General features: G+C 49.9%; 1 protein-coding gene across 41 annotated transcripts in view; it reads left to right on the top strand.

Moving 5' to 3' along the window:
• The window catches only part of CTIF (cap binding complex dependent translation initiation factor), a 296,979-nt gene that overhangs the window by 24,981 nt on the left and 253,896 nt on the right, over nucleotides 1–18,102 (top strand). For 29 of the 41 annotated variants that reach the window (XR_011421048.1, XR_011421049.1, XR_011421050.1 and 26 more), the window contains exon 2: nucleotides 4,659–4,800. The gene's annotated coding sequence lies outside the window, so the exon portion shown is untranslated. Of the gene's footprint in view, nucleotides 1–4,658; nucleotides 4,801–9,123; nucleotides 9,267–18,102 lie in introns of those variants that run through there. The other 12 variants (XR_011421052.1, XM_070221061.1, XM_023647779.2 and 9 more) reach the window with 3 other exon arrangements.

Here is an 18,102-nt window from a genome sequence, read left to right on the forward strand (position 1 = left end):
CATTGCCCGGCACCAGGGGAGAAAGCAAAGATCAGAACGAGGCCTTTACCCACCCCCGAGGAGGGTAGAGTGTGTCTGACCCGGAAAGTGCACATGTGACTGATCCATTTGCAGGAGAGCACAGAAGCCGACAGTTGTCGGGAGGAAGAGCACTTGTCATCTCGGGCAGAGGAACTGGGGCTTCGTAAAGGCACTTGCTTGTTGGGTCTTAGATTCTGTCCTTCCATCATCAATATTTATTAAGCATCCTGTGTGCCAGGAACTGTGCTGTGTACTGAGGGCCATGGGGTAGACTCGTGGCCAGAGAGCCTTCAAGAGCAATTCTAGAAAGTCAGATACTTCGTCCCTGCCCTGGCGGGACGCACAGACTAGTGGAGGAGACAGACAGTCCCACGCAGAGTGGAGGAGAAGCCCAGGGCACCGTGGGAGCCCCTGGAGGGGCACTTGTCCAGCTGGGGGAGTCAAGAGGGCTCCTTGTGGAAGTGCTGAGTAAGTTGAGAGCTAAGTCAAAGGATGTAGGGGGGTGAGTCTGACCAAGAGGTGGGGAAAGGCATGTTTCAGGCAGAAAGAAACTTATATGCAGAGGCCTGGTGATGAGAATGTGCATGTGTGGGCGGTGATTCAGGTACTTCTGAAGACACAGATGGCGAGGAGAGTGGAGGGAGGTGAAGAATGGGGCTGGACTGTGGAGCAGAGGCCAGAGTGTGAAGCCACACAGGTGGAGGTGCGTAAGCCAGACCTTGCCCCAGGATTTGAGATGGACTTTGGGGTAAAGAGATCCTGTGATAGGTGTCTTGGGCTGGAGGGCCCACAGTGCTGGGCAGGCTAGATGCAGCCTCCCCCTTAGCCCCAGCCTGTCCTATGTATGGTGCTCTGAGGTCTGCTTCAGACCCCTCATTGGCATCCAGGTGAGAAGATTTGCTCTTTGATTCTGTTGTGAGGTTTGGATGACCTCCTCGCCCTTCACACTAAGCTGCTTGGCTATTTTCTGGGCTGTGGCTGCCTCTGTGCCCCTTCGTGCCAATGCAGATCTCTTCAGAGCCTGGTAGCCTCTGTTGTTTAGGATATATAAACCAACTCAAAGGACCCAACCCATGAGTATCAGTTAGTAACAGAGCCCAGAAATAAACAGTGCTTCAATAAGATAGGGATTATTTTTCTCTTGCATAAAAGAGGCCTGGAGGTGGGCTGGCCAGAGTTGGTATGCTGGTTCCATGGGACTTAGACCACTTCCATCTTTTTGCACTACCGTCCTCTGCATGTGGCCATTTTACTCAAGGGCACCTCATGGTCCAATATGGTTGCTGGAGTACCAACTGTCACACTCTCATTTTGAGCAAGAAGGAGGAGGAACTGGAATTAGTTTTCATTGGTTATCCCTATCTGCAGGGGAGTCTGGGAAATGTAGTTTTTCAGCTGAGTATTTACCCAAGGTTCTGTTAGTGACAAAGAATAGGAGAATGGATATTGATTGAGCAACTAGCAGCCTCTGCTGTGGCATGTTACAAGAGTGAGGCAAGGAGGACCAGCCGCTGCCCGAGGGCCTGGCTCTTTATTCCCTCTCTATCTGCAGCGCTCAGCCACGTGGCACACAGCAGATGCTGCTGAAGGGGCAGTGACTGAGACAATGACACGGGGGAAACCCTAATTGTGATTAGCCACCAACAAGCCAGGTGACCAAGCAGGTTGTATTTGGACGCGTCTCAGAGCAGCAGGACTGCATTGTCCACTTTACCATACCTAAAATGGTTAATTTCATGTCATGTGAATTTCACCTCAATCATTAAAAAAAAAAAAGATATGCTCTGTGAAGTATGAAAGTATTGTTTTCACGCTGTCCCTATCCACCTTCCCCTTCCTTCTTGCCTTACTCCCTCCTAGAGGTAACAATTTTTTTAAAAACTTTGTTGTTGAAAATTTCAACCTGATGTAAAAGTAGACAGAAGAGTGTAATGAACCACTGGGTACCCATTGCCCAGCTTCCTCTGTTATTATCTCGTGACCAGGATTGATTCTTTTCTGCTGTTCATTTGTCTATCCATGGATTATTTGAAGCAAATCCCAGACACCATATTATTTCACTTGTAAATAATTCAGTATATATTGGTAAAAGATAACTCTTTTTAAAAAACATAACCACAATAGATAGCACTTTTAATCATATTTTATTTCTCCTTTCAGTATTTTTTCATGCACTATGGGGAATCTAGTCTTATATTCCCCTTTCTTACGTAAGACCCTACTGAAAATGCTGTTCCGTTCCTTGCTCCTTTCACCCAACAGAATATTCTGCAGATCTCTTCCCCATCAGCACATGAGAATCCTGCTTGTTTTTTTCCACGTGTGTAATATTCTATCGTACGGCTATACTGTAGTTTATTCATCCATCCTGAATTTCTGGATATTTGAATGGTTTCCTGATAGTCTGAGCTGGACGTTATGCAGACCGAGAGGTCAGAGGCAAGTCTTATGTGGCTGCTGCCCTCAAGGAGCCTGGATGAGGCAGGTTATCCAGAGAAACGAAACCATCAGGGAGAGAGAGAGAGAGAATCCTCCTGGGGTCCTCTGTTCTTCTCTGTGTGACATCTCTATGTGGTTAGCTTGGGCTTCCTTCCAACATGGTGGTCTCAGTGTAGTTGGCCTTATTTCAAGGTGGCTCCCTTCCCTCAGAACCCAAAAGTAAAAGCTGCCGGGCCTTCTTCAGGCTTGGGCCTGGAACGGCCATAATGTCACTTCTGCTGCATTTCTGAATATCCAGTCACACACTGGGAAGTGTGGATACTCTTCCATCCCCATGGGAATGTGAGAGAATGTCTGGATACTCAATAAATATTCGCTGTTTTATTAGACAGAGCACTGAGACCCAGCTCTTGGGGTAACTTCCCGTGTGACCTAGCCCAAGACTCATTCCTCTCTGAACCTTTGAAATGGGGATAATAGAAATACCAGCCAGTCACCTGCCTGCCTCCCAGGGCTGCTGCCAGGTCCATAGGAGGTTAGACAGTAATGGCTGTGAAAGGTGTTGACAGCTGGGCACGGCAGGGTTTGGGGAACCTCCCTCCCTGGAGCTCCCACCCTCAGACACGGTGAGTCTTGTCTCTGCTGCCAGGATTCCTGGGGGCAGGATCTAGGGGCACAGGAGGAAGGTCCCAGCTCCTCCTTAGGTGCCTAAGAAGGCGACCTCTTGGGGTCGGTGGGTAGGGCTCAAGTCCAGTGGGTCATAAGGGGCCAACTTTTGCTGAGTGTTTACTATCCCCGGAGGGCTTCACAGTTCTCACATCTTTTCTCACATCCCCTCATAGTGGTTCTGTGAGGCAAGTGTCACTTTTGCCCCTTTCACAGATGTCCCCACGTAACACAGCTAAGTGACAAAGCCCAGACTCCAGCTTGGGCCTGTCAGGCTCCAAGACCTGAGCCCTTTACCCACAAAGCTGGCTTAGCTGGGGAGAGAGACTCTTGGCAAAACACCAGAATTTCCCTTACTGTGAACACTGTCGACATTAATTAGATTAATTTTCACTTTTCTTTTGCTTTCGGGAGTTTAAAAGTGATGCAGTGGGATTACAGCAACACACCGTGAGTAGAACTGAGAGTTCTGGTGTGAGAACCTCCGAGCCTGAGAGTCAGCCAGCTGCACGTTTATTTACCTATGTGCCTCTCTAAGAGGCGCCCCTCACCCCACGAGGGGAGGGATGGTCAGTGGAGGCCCAGCCTCTTGGTCTGGCTCTGCTCTCCCAGGACGTTCTCTGCCCCCCAGGCCAGGACCGTCGCAAATGCTCCCTGCCCGGCGTGCATTTTCATCAAAGCTGCTTTGAGCACACGTCTGCGCTGGGTTGTGGCCCCAGCCCCAAACCCTGGTTATCTGGAGTAAATAAACGACAGCAACCATTTATGTGGTCCTCTCTTTCCAAGGTAAACTGTCGAAGTAAGGGTTTTGCTGGATTAAGGCCTCAGTAAATGAGATGCTTTGCCCAATCCCAGTCTTGCTTTTTCACCCCGGGGAGCCAACAACAAACATTTGTGGAGGCCCAGGGCCTGCCAGGCGGGCCTGAGCCGGAGAAACGTGTGTGGTGGAACAATTGGCCTCAGAGAGAACTCGCCGAAGAACAATTCGGGTTTGTGGATTGTCACCCTGACCTCAGACAGCAGCGCCTGCGTGCGGGGCACCCAGGAGTGCCCCTTGTCCTGGTGCAAGAGCGGGCTGGGGCGGACCTGCCTTCTGGGAGCTGTGGGTGTGTGGTCACTCATGCTGGGGCTGCCCAGGCCAGCACTGACCTTTGGAAGGGCAAACATGTGGCCTTTGGGGCTTTGCCAGGCCTGTCGCTGGCCCAAGAGAGAAACACTTAATATAGCATGGTTTTTCCCTTCTCCCCCGGCCTGGCCGTTTTTACTGGGAAACCAAAAGGACCTAAGCATCGTGCACTAACTGTAGGGGGCCAGGCCCACTGGTACCTGTGGCCTCTCCTGAGATGGGCCTTCCTCTGAGGACCCTTGCCCGTCCCCCTGCATCCCGCGGGCATCCTCCCCTGGGACCTCACTCATTCACTCCTCTCGCTTTCCGAGTCCTCTTTCTTTGCACTTCTCTCCTTCAGCCAACACCAACACGAGAATAAGTAGGCGAAAAGCCACCTCTGACCCAAAACTCTTCTCTTTTCCAGATTCGCTGTGCCAGCTGAGGCGTCCCCGTTTAGTCCCGGACCCTGAGTCTCCAGTAAAACCCAGTCAAACCTGGTCCCGTGGAGTCCCCAGTACAGGATTTGTGTGACACAGACAAAGAAGACAAAGGAAAAAAGGACGTAGGTAGGATTCGGTCTGCTCCAACGCGCCTTCGGCAGTTCTTCTGTTTAGACTGTCGTTCCCTCTTCTTCACAAGCTTGGTGTTTGGGGGTTTCAGGGTTTGTCTTTCTATGGTTTTGTTTTCTGGCTTTCTCCAGTGAGGGGAGAATGTTCTAAAAGGTTGAAATTGCTACTTATTCCTAAAGCCTTGAGAGCCGCTTCCGTGCAATGGGTGATCTTAGAGCCCTGTGTGTTGCAAGCCACGATAGCAAGCGGGCAGGCGGGGCCTCAGGGAGAGTGTTTTGAGGGGCGTTACTGAAAGGAAGTCGTTGTAACTGTTAAGGACATGCCATCAAAGAGCAAATCTGATCAGAGGGACATCTGTAAGGCACAGGTGGGAGGTCAGGCACGAGTCACAGCCTTTGTTGCCCCACAATGACCCAGGAGGAGTGGGGTCTGCCCAGAACCCCCATGTCGTCCTGTGACATCGAGCGTGACAGGCTGGCCTGAAGAAGTCACACTGACTCTTGGGAACTGGAAGTTAGAGACGTGAGGAGAAAACCACAAGGCACTGTGGCTCTAGAAAGATGCTACCCCATCAACCCAAGGCAGGGAGTTTGGGTAAAATGGAATCTGACGTGTGTCCCTGCCTCAGGACCGGAAGATGGTGACACAGTTGAAGTTTTTGAGGCAGGCGTTGTCAAAAGCCGCATCCAGAAGAAATAGTCTTGTTCTGGGACCTATTCGTTTGCCCTAAGAGATGTTAATCCAGACAGAGTGTGGAGGATCCGATTCCTGAGACCTCTCCTTCCTTCCATCTGTCTCCTCTCCCGTCTGAACCTCCTTCAGTCCTCAGCCACTATCGAGAACATTTTCTAGAAACACTATTTCCTAGAACATCACCACCAGAACATTTTCATCACCTCCTGGACCCATTGGCAGTCACTCCCCATTTCTCCCCAACTACAACCACTAATCTACTTTCTTTCTCTATAGATTTACCTATTCTGCACACTTCACGGCAACGGAATTATATAATATGTTGTCTTTTCTATCTGACTTCTTTCACTTAGCATAATGTTTTCAAGAGTCATTCATGTTGTAGTATGTCCCAGTACTTCATTCCTTTTTATTGCTAAATAATATTCCATTATATGTTTATACCATGTTTTAATTTATCTTTTAATCAATGGGTGGACATTTGTGGGTTGTGTCCATATTTTGGCTATTATGGATAGTGCTCCCATGAACATTCATGTGCAAGTTTTTGTGTGGGCATATGTTTTTAATTTTCTTGGATATGTACCTTGGAGTAGAATTGCAGGGTTACATGGCAACTTATGTTTAACCTTTTGAGGAATTGCTGGACTGCTTTCCAAAGTGGCAGCACCATTTTACAATCCCATCAGCAATGTATGAGGGTTCTGGTTTCTCCACATCCTCACCAACACTTGTTATTGTCTGTCTTTTTATTATAGCCATCCCTGTGGGTGTGAAGTGGTACCTCACTGTGGTTTTGATTTGCATTTCCCTAATGACTAATGATGTTGACCACCTTTTCATGTGCCCTGTAGTGGGAAAAGCTCAGGTTTACCTGTTCATCTAAGGGATACTGGCCACTTGTATATCTTCTTTTGAGAAATGTCTATTCAAATTTTTGCCCATTTTCTAATTTGGTTATTTTATTGTTGAGTTGTAAGAGCTCTTTATAGGCTCTGGATGTTAGACCATTATCAGATACATGGTTTGCAATATATTTCTCCCATTCCATGGGTTGTCTTTTCACTTTCTTGATGATGTTTTTTGAAGCACAAGTGTTTTTAATTTTGATGAAGTCCAGTTTGTCTTCTTTATTTCTTCTTTCATTGCTTTTGCTTTTATTGTCATAGCTAAGAAACCACTGCTTAATCCAAACTCACAAGATTTATTCCCATGTTTTCTTCTAAGAGTTTTATAACGCTCTTATGTTTAGGTCGGTAACCCATTTTGAGTTAGTTTTTGTGTGTGATGTGAAGTAGAGGTCAACTTAATTCTTTTGCACGTGGATATCTGTTTGTCTCAGCACTGCCTGTTGAAGAGACTGTTCTTTCCCCATTGAGTTGTCTTTTTTTTATCATGCCTTTTTCCTACTCAGAAATAACTGTTGGCTCTCTCTCCCTCAACCTTCTCTCCCTCTCTCTTCTCTACTGCTTGAGGGGACTTCCATGCAGCCCAGGGCCTGGTCTCAAACTCCCAGGATTCCTTCCCAGATGGATCTCTGCTTACTTGGGTCTCTTTATGTGTTCTTCTGTCTCCCTAGATGAGAGTATTCAGCTCCTTCAGGGGAGGGGTATGAAGGAGGAGGTTCATGTGACCCAAAAAACCCACAACAATCTGTTTTCTTTTCACACCTGTATTTCTGGCTCCCAAACCAGGTGTAAGCTTTCCCAGGCATGACCCTCTTGCAACCCCTCATCCTTCAGTGCAGTGTTCACTGATTGGATAATTAAATGAAGGCTTCTACAAGGCCTCTGACTGACAAATGGCTCACTAAAGTGTTAGTCCATCCACCCATTTACCCCATCTACCCAGCCATCTGTCCATCTACCCATCCACCCAGCCTCCCAGCCACCCATCTACCCACCTACCCCATCTACCCATCTACCCATCTATCTGTCCATCCACCCATCCACCCATCCACCCACTCATCCACCCATCCATCCATCCATGCATCCATCTGTCCATCCATCCATCAACTGAAAAAGAAAAGGACTGATCGCTTGGTTCCTGTCTGCTGGCAGGGTCAGGGTGTACTACAGATTTGTATTGTTATAAGCTCAGAATTAATCTGATCATCCAAGGGGTAGCCAGTTTACCAAAGGCTGGCATCTGAGTTTACCTTGGCTGTTGTCCCTGGCAGAATGCTTGGTGAGGGTCATTGGTGCAGGGGCCCTTTTGGTATGTGAGGGGGTCCCCTCAAGAGGCCAATGACACATCTGTGACCTGGTGAGCAAGACTTAGAGCAGAGGGACAGGGTGGTCTCAGGGGCCCCCTTGTTCCACTCCAGGGATATTTCTGTCTAAATTGTAAATTGTGCTCATTAGAATTTAGAGCCACAGGTTGGAAATGGAGGCTGCTGAGAAATTCTCAGTCAGGTACCCTGTGCAGACCACTGGCCTTCAGCAATAACAACCTTGGGACCTCGAGTTCCATCTCACCTTATATCAGTTACATTCTATGCATCCTGAAATTGGGCCCAGTCTGAACCACTTTGAGTCCCCTGACCCCTTGGTGGAAGCACCTCACTGCTATTTGGGAAATAGAGTTATTGACCCTGACACATCCTTCAGGGACACTCTCTGACTGGGGATTTTATTCCCAGGTACCAGCCACAGTTTGCCTGGACCACCTCTCTTTCTGGGTGCTCAGGTCCTATCTGTCCCAGTGTGCCAGACTGCTTCTCCCGTCATGTGGTGTTCTTTCTTAGGGTTCCGGTTCTCCTGCCCTGTGGGTTGGTCTCTATGTCCACTCCTTCTTGCCCTTCCAAGTATCTGGGGTCTGGCCTGGACCTCAGCAGAGGAGAGGTCCTTGGGAGGCCCTCGGCAGCACATAGATTCACGGGGGGCTTAGATAACAAGTACCCCGCTTGCTGGAAGCAACAGAGCCTTGCTCATCTAAGACACTGTCTTGTATTGCTCCCGAAACGAGAGCCTCTGCAGTCCTTCTGACTTCTTCCCACTTACCAATGAGTCGCCATAACTTTGCTATGTCGTCACTCATTCCCTCTTCAACATCATGCCAGCACCAGCTTTCCAAGACTTATTTTTATAAATTTCCCATTTCACAGTGAAAGAAGATGAGACAGCAATACTCTGTTTTCACAAATACCGCAGCTGATTTTTGTAAAAATTTTTGATTTGTTGTAAAAATCCTGAGATCTACCACATTCCAGTATGAATTGCATAACTTATCAGCCCCGTGTCCAAAATTACACTTTGTCCAAAAATTACGCTTTGCTCCTTGTATTTTCAAAAATAATTCTTGCTACCACCTTAAGTTTGTGGATTTTTGTTTGGCCCTGCCCCTCTCTTATCTGCACGTTCCAAGAGCTTTTCCCATTTCTTTTTCTTTTCTGGCATTTCTCTAACCACTGGCATTTCCTGAGGGAAGCAGAGGAGAGGAATGAAGAGCGGTGGGTGAGGGGAGGGGATGCTTTCTCTGGTGGCAAAAGTGGAGCAGAGCAAGTGGCTGGGATGATGCGGCTCCCCATCCAATTTGCTCCTTTGGATCAAGCAGCCAAGCCACCCCCTTTACCTCATTTCTTTTTTATTTATTTTTTTTTTTTTGCTTTTCTTGTTGCTTGCGTAGGGCTTGAAAGCTGGAGTGCATATCCATTCTGCAAGTGTTGATTGAACTCTAGATATGTACCTGGTCCCCAGGAGGGTGTTATCATGTGTTGCCAGGAGGAAAGATGGCAGACAGGATGAAGTTGAGGCTCCACGCAGGGGAAGGTATGATTAAGTGGCAAAGGGTATGGTTTAGAAATAAGTGCTGGAGACTTTTAGAGAAACGGAGCTCACAGTGGGCCAAAGCAGGGAAGGCCTTGTTTCTGAAGTGGGTGCAGGGGCCCTACAGGATGGGGGGGTTGGAGTTGGGGAGAGAGGGACCCATTTGGAGGGAGAGAGTATCACTTTTCTTTTCTCTGGGGGACCTCCTTTGTGACTTGGCATCTGAGAGGCCCTAAGGAGAGGGGCCCCAGAATGAAGCCTTCCAGGGAGCAGGAGGTGGGGCCCAGGTGTGTGGGGTGGGTCCCCTGAGTGCAGCCTCTGCCCAATGGGGAACCATGATAAAACTTTACGAAGACGAACTGACAGCTTCATGGGGCTGTTTGGGACGAATCCTGAGACCCAGAACCTTGTGTAGACAGAGAGGCCCATGAGGAGCTGGCCCTGGTGGGCCAGGCAACTGGCGCAGGGAGGCAATGGCAGCACGGATGGCATAAAGATATCTGAGGGAATAAAAAGGAAGGGGTGAGATCGAAAGACCTTCCAGTGGGAGACCCCTCAGGCCGAATGCCTGGCTCTAGGGGTGAAGGAGGTGCTGGGGGATGGTGTTAATTCTGTAAAGTCCTCTGGGGCCTCCAGCAGACATGGCCTCCCTGCCATCCCTGCCATGCCCTCCTGCCTCAGGGTCCCCTCTGTGCCTTGAATGGGCTTCTGGAGCACACTGGGTTACGTCGACCTGCCTGCTACGCACTGTGTGCTTTTTGGCACAGGGACAGTCATGGCCTCCTCCACCGGGTTGGCGAGTAGTAGCCGTGGCAGTGATGGTGGGGTGGGAGGACCAGTACCAGTGGTGGCCATAATATGATCATTTGAGTCCTTACTATGTGCTAAGCATTTTGCTGGCTCTAGTTCATTTAGTCCTTACAACAACCCCATGGGGTTAGCCCCCTTTTACAGATGAGGAAACTGATGCATAGAGAATTAAGTGATTTGTCTGAAGTGACACATCCAGTAGGGGGACGAGCCTGGACTCAAACCCCAGACTCATGGCTCCAGACCCCTGCTCGCTCTGTCCCTCGGCTCCACCCTCTCTCGGAAGAGAGGGCCTTCAGTCCCTGTCTGTTGAATCGCATCCATTGTGTCATTTTGGAGCTGGGCAAATGTGGATCAGCACCTCCAACATGCCTGGGGAGGTGCCCCTCCCTCCCTCTCCATGCCACGTCTGTGATGGTGAGTAAGAGAGGAGAGAGGAAACGCCGACCTTCAGGGGGCACCTGGGCAATGGGACTGGACGGAGCCAGAGCACAGCCCCAGTTGCCCCCACTGTGTGACTAACCCCCACCCCACCTGGCCCTGGGGAACATCTCCCAGCCCTAGGTGAGTCAGGCCCGTGGTGCTCTAAACATTGGTCCTGAGAGATTCCTAGGCCTCTTGAAGGGCAGAGAAGGACCAAGGGGTGGACTAGGCAAACAGAAGTCCTAACTGGTAGTCTGTGGAATTGGATGCTGCAGAAAATTTTAATGAATGCCCTGTTACCTTAATTTTCTTAGAGTGTGAAGTGTTCAGGCATCACAGGGACAGGAGTGATACCAACCTAAGAGAGCTTTGAGTTCAGGTTGCATTATTCTTAGACTCATAGATCGGCAGGGGAGGAAGCTGGACTATTTTTAGACGACGCTGTACTAGTTTTGTTAATTAACAGACAGCGTGCCCCCCTGCTACACGCTCTCCTTGCTCACGCTTTGTTGTAATTAGTGTTTTAATCAACTTCAAACAAGATCGTAAGGTCTTTGTGGGCCTGGAACATGCCTGCCTCCCTCACTGCTCTGTCCTCTGTGCTGGGCACACGAGAACGATGGGCGGATTAATTCCGGCTGGAGGGGTTGTGGGAGGCGCCAATGACTGGGGAGTTGACCAGTGAGAAGTTCGGTAGGTGGCAGGAGCAGCTTCACCAAAGCATAGAGGGACAGGAGGCGTGTAATGTCTGGGAAGGGCAAGTGACAAGGAGCACCGGGACAAAGTTGGGGACTGATGGAAAGAGGCAGGACAGGTAGTGCCTTGTCGTTAGGCAGCAAGGGCTGAGAACGCATGCTTTGTCCAAAGAATGCGAACGGAGTTCTGACCCGGTCTTTCTGCAGACTGGGCCTCTACTAATCTGTGCAGAGCCTTTGTCAGCACTAGAAAAAGGCCTCCCTTATCTTGGTGGATGAATTTCGAAGAAAGCAACTCCTTTCCCTTCCTTCCTCTCCCCTCAAGGTGGCTGTAGCCTTGCATCAAGGCACCTAGTTTGAGAAATGGGATATGAGCCGGCTCTCGGCCTCACTCCCTCTCCTGGGTGGGTATCTTTGCACAACTGGATCGGGTCACCTTTTTGAAATTTAAGGTGTGGGTTTAGGCTCTTGATTGGAGAGAGTATAAGATGGGAAGCCTTCCTGTGTCACCCAACTCTGATCATCCTGTTTATTTACACCATTCTCCTAGCTGTAGGTTGCTCTTCTTTTCACAAAGAACCAGGGACTGTCACCATTGGAGGTCAGCACCTTTATAAGCACATTGCCCACAGTTCCCAGATGTCAGTCGTAGACCCTGAAGAACATTACTGTCAGCCAAGGAGCTTATCAGAATGCAGATTCCTGTTCCCCAAACTCACACTGTCTGTGATTCAAGGGGTAGGATGGAGCCCAGAAATCTGTATTTTTCATAAGTTCCCCAGCTGGAAACCACAGATCTAGCCCATCTCTTCAATTTATAGAGAAGGAAACAGAGACCCCAAGCGGGATGGTGATTTGCCCAGGCTCATCCAGGGTGGGCTGAGACCTGGCCCCACTCCTATGATTCTCAGTGTGGGCCTCCTTCCTCCCCACCAGCTGACCCCCAGCTCTCTCCCGGCTCCCCAGTCTCTGACAGTCTCCAAGGCCAGGATGCGGGCTCCAGACCATTTGCTTTGCAGATTGTGCTTCCTGTAGCCATCAGTGGTTTTTTTTTTTTTCCTCTTAATATGAACAGTACTCTACAGAAGTGTAATGTAGATACAGGATAATGCATGAGTCTTAAGTGCACAGCCTGAGGGATTTTGACAAATGTTTATACTCACAGAGCCCTTGTCCAGATCAAGATAAAGATCATTTTCGTCACCTCGGAAGGTCGTCTGAAGTGGTTCTAAAAGCATATGAGAAAGGCCAGTGGGGACAGAAGGCACCTGTTTGGGGACAGAGACCACCTCTCCTGTTTGTGGGTGTATGTGTCTTATATTCTCTGGAATTTTGCTTGGAAGGGTGGGGACTGGGTGTGGGGCAGGGCTCAGCAGGAATGACTGTTGCCAGATTTGTCAAACTCAAAACACCGGCACATGCCAGAGTCAGGCCAAGCTGCAGGATCAAAGTGGTGCATCCATTTGGACTGCCCTCAACATTTGAAGATTGCACAGGAAAATCTGTCTTAATGTTGAAATAAAGGGATGCATAGAGAGCAGAACAAAAATCATTTGGATGTTGAAGATAAACAATTATCTTTAAAGAAAGCTCCAGGTTGGCCTGGGCCTCTCTCAACCCCAGCCCTGGCCCCCAGGGTAATGCAGTCTTGCTCCTGGCCAGGCCCAGCCTTGGGAGAGTTCCTGGAGTGCCAGAGTGTGGCGTTGCTGGAGCCCGCCACAGGACCCCACAGCTTTCTGTGAGGTTGCAGTGGGGCCTAGAAGCACAGCCTGGACACCCACACCACCTGCATCCCCGGGGGTGACCTGCTGGGAAGGAGGCCAGCACTAAGGGCACCCCACCCTTAAAGGCTCGCTTTGAAGGGTCCGCACTTCTAAGACATGAAGCTGTGGACAGGGACCTGTGGCCTTTTCATTCTCTTCCTTGGAGGGGAGGAGCATGCAACAGATGCAATGGACTCCCCCCTTGAGAGGCTCCCTGGGGCTTTGCTAAGGGGCATTGACGCTTCCCAGGGACAGAATCAACTCGGAACATTGGAGCAGATGACCCAGCCACTGAGAACGCCTGCTGCTCCGTGATGCTCCCTTTCTGTTTCACAGGCTGTTTTCTCATGCTTTCTTTTCCTGCCTCAACTTCAGGAGGCTTTTTGCTGAGTTAGAAAAAACAGTAACAACCTGCAAATGTTTCTCCCTTTGGGTAACTCTCATTTGTGAGTGTTGTGGTGTTGCCCACACTGAAGGAGGATGCCTGGCCTGTGGGTTGCAGCCTCTGCTCTGATTTTTCCTAGAGACATACTTGGAGGTGAATGGTCAAAGACATCCTTGGTTATTTTCTTGATTGATTTTCTTGATTCCTAGGTTATGCATACATTTAAGGATTTTTTTTTTTAATACTTGTGCCAAATTGCCCTGGAGATTGCTCACATTTTCCCCCTCGTTAGCAGAGTGTGAGAACACCTGTTTCCCAACACTGGGTACCAGCGTTCCTTTCCAGTCTTCCAAATTGGTGGGTATAAAACCATATCTCATTTTCCTTTGCATTTCTTTGATTATTGGTGAACTCGAAGATTTTTCAGGACTTTATAGGCGGTTTATATTTCTTTCTTTGGAAATTTACTTTTCATGCTCTTTGCCCATTTTTCTATGGACATAGTTCTTTTTTTTCTTTCAGTTTAGTTAGAGGTCTTAATTTATAGGCTAAGGCCTCGGTTTTCAGTTTAAAAAAGTATTTATCCCTATCTAGGCTTGGAAGCTTGGAACAAATTAAATTAATTTCAAAGTGGTACCAGGCCACTGCTGGCCCATCTCCCGAGTGGCCTTTGGGAGTTGGGAGAGATGCCCTTGTCCCTGGCAGGCACAGCTCCGTGCCTAAGGGTGGGGCCTGGGGAGTGGCACACACGAGGGTTTCAGTGCATTCTGGGTCCCTCAGCTGGGCACCCCTGTTCAGAGCACAGCCGTACAACCCACACAGCATGCACCACTCTGTGCAACTGCTCTGAGTGTTAAAAAAACCGAATCAAGCCGGTTTTGAAAATAGTGTTAAAAACTCCAAGCCACTGGATGGTACAGTTTTTATAATAATCGAACCTCTCAAACTGCTAACGTGGGCATCACGGTGTTTTGAATGGAAACTGAATGGGGTTGGCCTCCATTGGGCTCGGGTGCAGCGTGCTGCAGCGACAGAGGTCTGGTAGGGGGAGGCGTGGGCTGGAGTCCTGCCTATGTTACTAATTGATGACGTGACTTTGGGTGAGCCAGCCAGCTTATCCGGGCCCCACTTTTTCACCAGTAAAACGAGAGGCTGCAACCAGATAAACTTCTACGTTGTTCTTAGCTCTCATGTCTATGAGTCCAAGTTCTAGCCATATTTCTCTTTTTTTTCACAAAAAGGTCATGACATATTTAAGACAGTTTGGCTTTATTTTTTCTTTAGCATCTGGGTTATATAAAAGCAAAAACGTTTCAAAATCCGGTACCTATATTTTTATATTTCACCAAATTTCCACCTGACCTATGACTGAAGGGCATCCTCGGGGTCTGTGAAGTCGCTGGTGAGAAGGCGTGGATGCGTGTGACCATGGGAAGCTGTGCTTATCTTGGGTCTTGCCATCTCTTCCTTCTTTCCCTCCTCCGTGTCTCCTTGGGGAGCTCAGAAGTGAGCAAGTCTTCAAGAATATCCTTGCCTTTTGGGGAGCAGTGGCCTGAGCCTGAACTCTCAAGGACTTTCCTGTGTGCCACCTCCACAGCCATCCTGCCTTTGCTCTGTTATTTCGCTTGCTCTCCTGGCGGCCTCTCTCAGCCAGGCCCCCCCTCCATCATCCCTAGCTGTCACTGCCTTTGGCCCCCATGACCACCTTGCTCTGCTCCTCCATCCCTTCCTGCTCACCACATCTTCCCACAGGGACTTGTTCTCTGTGGCCTGCCAAACGTGGGGTTTCCTGGGGTCCTCCTCCCAGGCTCTTCTCCACTAGCCTCCCTCCTGGGCCCTCTCGCCCCCTCAGGTGGCCCTGGCTGTCACCTGAGTACCATTGACTGTCACGTCTATTCTCCACCACAGGCTTGTCCTCTGATCCCAGTCAGTTCCCACCCGACTGACTGCCTCCTGGACACCTTGACCTCAGGCACCTCCTAAATCCGGTTCAGGATCCTTGTCCACACTGCTGTGGTTCGCCTTCTTATCACCTAACTAGTCCCCCATGCCCAAAGCTGGGACTCGCATTCTGCCTCTCCTTTGTCCTCCCTCCCTCCTGGCATGTCCTGAACTCTCCTTGTCCCTCCCCACAAACCTGCTCACTGACCTGTCCTGTCACCGGCACAGCTCTCGCTGCATCTTCTTGTCTTCGTCTGTCCCCTTCCTTCCGTCTTGGCACAAGCCCACGTGTCTGCTCTGGTCTGGCCTCTTCCAATACTGTCTCCACTGCTCGTTCTGCCTCTGGTCTCTCTCCTTCCCAATCTTCCTTTATTACTTTGCCGCAAATCTAAAACAAGGAAAACCTCTGTCCTGTGAATGAATCTCCACAGGAATCTTTGCTTTATCTCTTTACTGCACCCGCATCCCAGGGTGGGGTAGGATGCAAGCTTGCAAAGATGAACTTGACCTATGCTTCAAAGATAGGCCATTCCCCTCTGACTGTTTCTGTCCCACCTCCAGCACAGGGTGGGCAGTGGGAGACCTCCCCATCCTTCCCCGAGTTTATCCCCCTCCCATCACCACCTCTTATCATCCTCCAGAGGCTTAGCCAATCAAAGGTCCTGGGGTTGGCTGTCACAGCCGAAAGAGGCTGTCTGGCCCAACTCTTTACATTTTACAGAAAAGACAAACCATGGCCCAGAGAAGGGGCATGCTCAGGGTCACACAGCTCAGGGTTTGTGGTGGGTCCTCTCGTAGGTATGTGGTAGTTCCCTAGGGCCATTGTAAGACTTCATCACAAACTGGGGAGTTTAGAACAACACAGATCTATTCTCTCACAGTTCTGGAGGCTGGAAGTCCAAAATCAAGGTGTCAGCCATGCTCCCTCTGAAGTCTCTAGGCAGGATCCTTCCTGTCTCCTCTATCTCCTGGTGGTAGTCGATAATCCTTGGCATTCCTTGGCTGGTGACGCATCCTTCCAGTCTCCACCTCCATCTTTCCATGGCCCTCTCCCTGTGTCTCTGTCTCTGAATTTCTCTCTTTTGACAAGCACACCGGTCATTGGCTTTAGGGCCCATGCTGCACCAGTATGACCTCATCCTAACTTGATTACATCTGCAAAGACCCTATTTCCAAAGAGGGTCACATTCACAGGTGTGGGGTTTAGGACTCCGCCATGTCTTTTTAGGGGACACAGTTCAACCCACCACAGTGTGGTGGGCGTCACTCATTTCTGTGGTGCTGGAGAGGGGTGTGAGATGTGGCTCATGCTGGGTCCCCCTAAAGTAAAATTCTGCCTAGTGTTTTACATTGGAGACTCTCCCTACCCCACTTGTCAGACTGTACTTGTCATAAGCAGCTTGCTAGTAGTGGCGTTCTTCTCTGTGTGTGTGAGGGATGGAGGACTAAGGTGGGATGGGCCGTCTTTTAATATATGATTATGATTTCAGCCTGGGGGAGGGAGAAACCCCTCATGGGGGCATCATTTTTATTTCTTAACTTTTTGTTGTTGTTCCGCTCTGGGGAATAAACTTGCGCACGCCCCAGGACTTAGCTGCTTCACATTCTTCTGCGTTATTTAAACCAGCAGGCCTGCTCCTGTTTTCCTTTACAGGCCAGTGCTTTATGCTGCGGTTTTTTTGATTGCTCTGGAAGTTCATTGTTGCTCTGGCCCTCCTGACCTTTGTCTGGCCTCTCCCCGTGTGCAGCGTCTCTGAGTCAGCATTTCGGGTGGGCTGGAGGGCGGGCAGCATGACTCTCCAGGGCCGCAGAGGTTTGGGCCCTCGGCCTGCAGGTGGGGAGAAGCCTGGGGCTCGGGCTCCATATTTAGTGTGGAATCCAGTTCCAGCTGCTGCTCTGAGGCCACAGAGGATGCCAGAAAGGGTGGAGCCCCGGCCCCGAGCCAGAGCAGCCGTGGCCTGCTGTGCAGCACAGCTGGGGACGAAAGTGGCAGTCCATCTGTGCCGGGCTGGCCCATTTTCCTGCCTCTGCATTGACCAGGAGGCCCGAGGAAAGGGACACTGAGGGAAGCGGACATCTCAGAATTAGAAGGATTAGAACTGGAAAGGGCCTCTGAGATGAAATAGTCTAATGCCCCTTTTCTATAGACGTGGAGACCGGGCTGAACCAGAAAGGTGACTTACCCAAGGTCACATGGTTAATTAATGGCAGAGCCACTAGATTTGGGTTTCTGGACTCCACGTCCTTGGCCCTTCCCTGGAACCATGCTGCCAGGAGGCCATGCTGTCATCAGAGTGGGGGTCCCTCCAAGCACCAGCTTTACCAGAGGCTGCAAAGAGAATGACCAACATCCCTGGCAGTGCCCAGATCGGGAAAAGAAGCATGTCTATTTCAGATGTCTTATTGGCTCCCTTTCTGGGCCACTCTCCAGGTCCCATGGGCCTCTGCCACTCCTTACCCCCTCATTGAAACCTGCTTGTGTCAGTCATTTACACTGTAGTACGAATGTCAATCCTCTCCCAGGGGCACTCAGACAATTGTCCCAGAGTCAGACTTGAAGTCAGATAGACACAGCATTCTGGGGCATGTTGTAAGGTGCCTATGAATGGAAATAGACAGACCTCAGAAATGGAGGAAGCTCTGGGGCCAGCTCTCTCCTCGTGCTCACAGAGCATCTCAGCTCCTGTCAGGTGCCTACCTGTGTCTCCCTTGTCACTGGACTGGTGATCCATCCCATGCTCTATAGTCCAGACCTGCTCAGGAGCCAGTCCGATGGCCTCTCTAATTACCCTCGCCTTTCCAGGGCACGGTCCTCCCACCAA

The sequence above is a fragment of the Equus caballus genome, chromosome 8 (genome assembly GCF_041296265.1).
Source record: "Equus caballus isolate H_3958 breed thoroughbred chromosome 8, TB-T2T, whole genome shotgun sequence".
Lineage (NCBI taxonomy): Eukaryota > Metazoa > Chordata > Mammalia > Perissodactyla > Equidae > Equus > Equus caballus.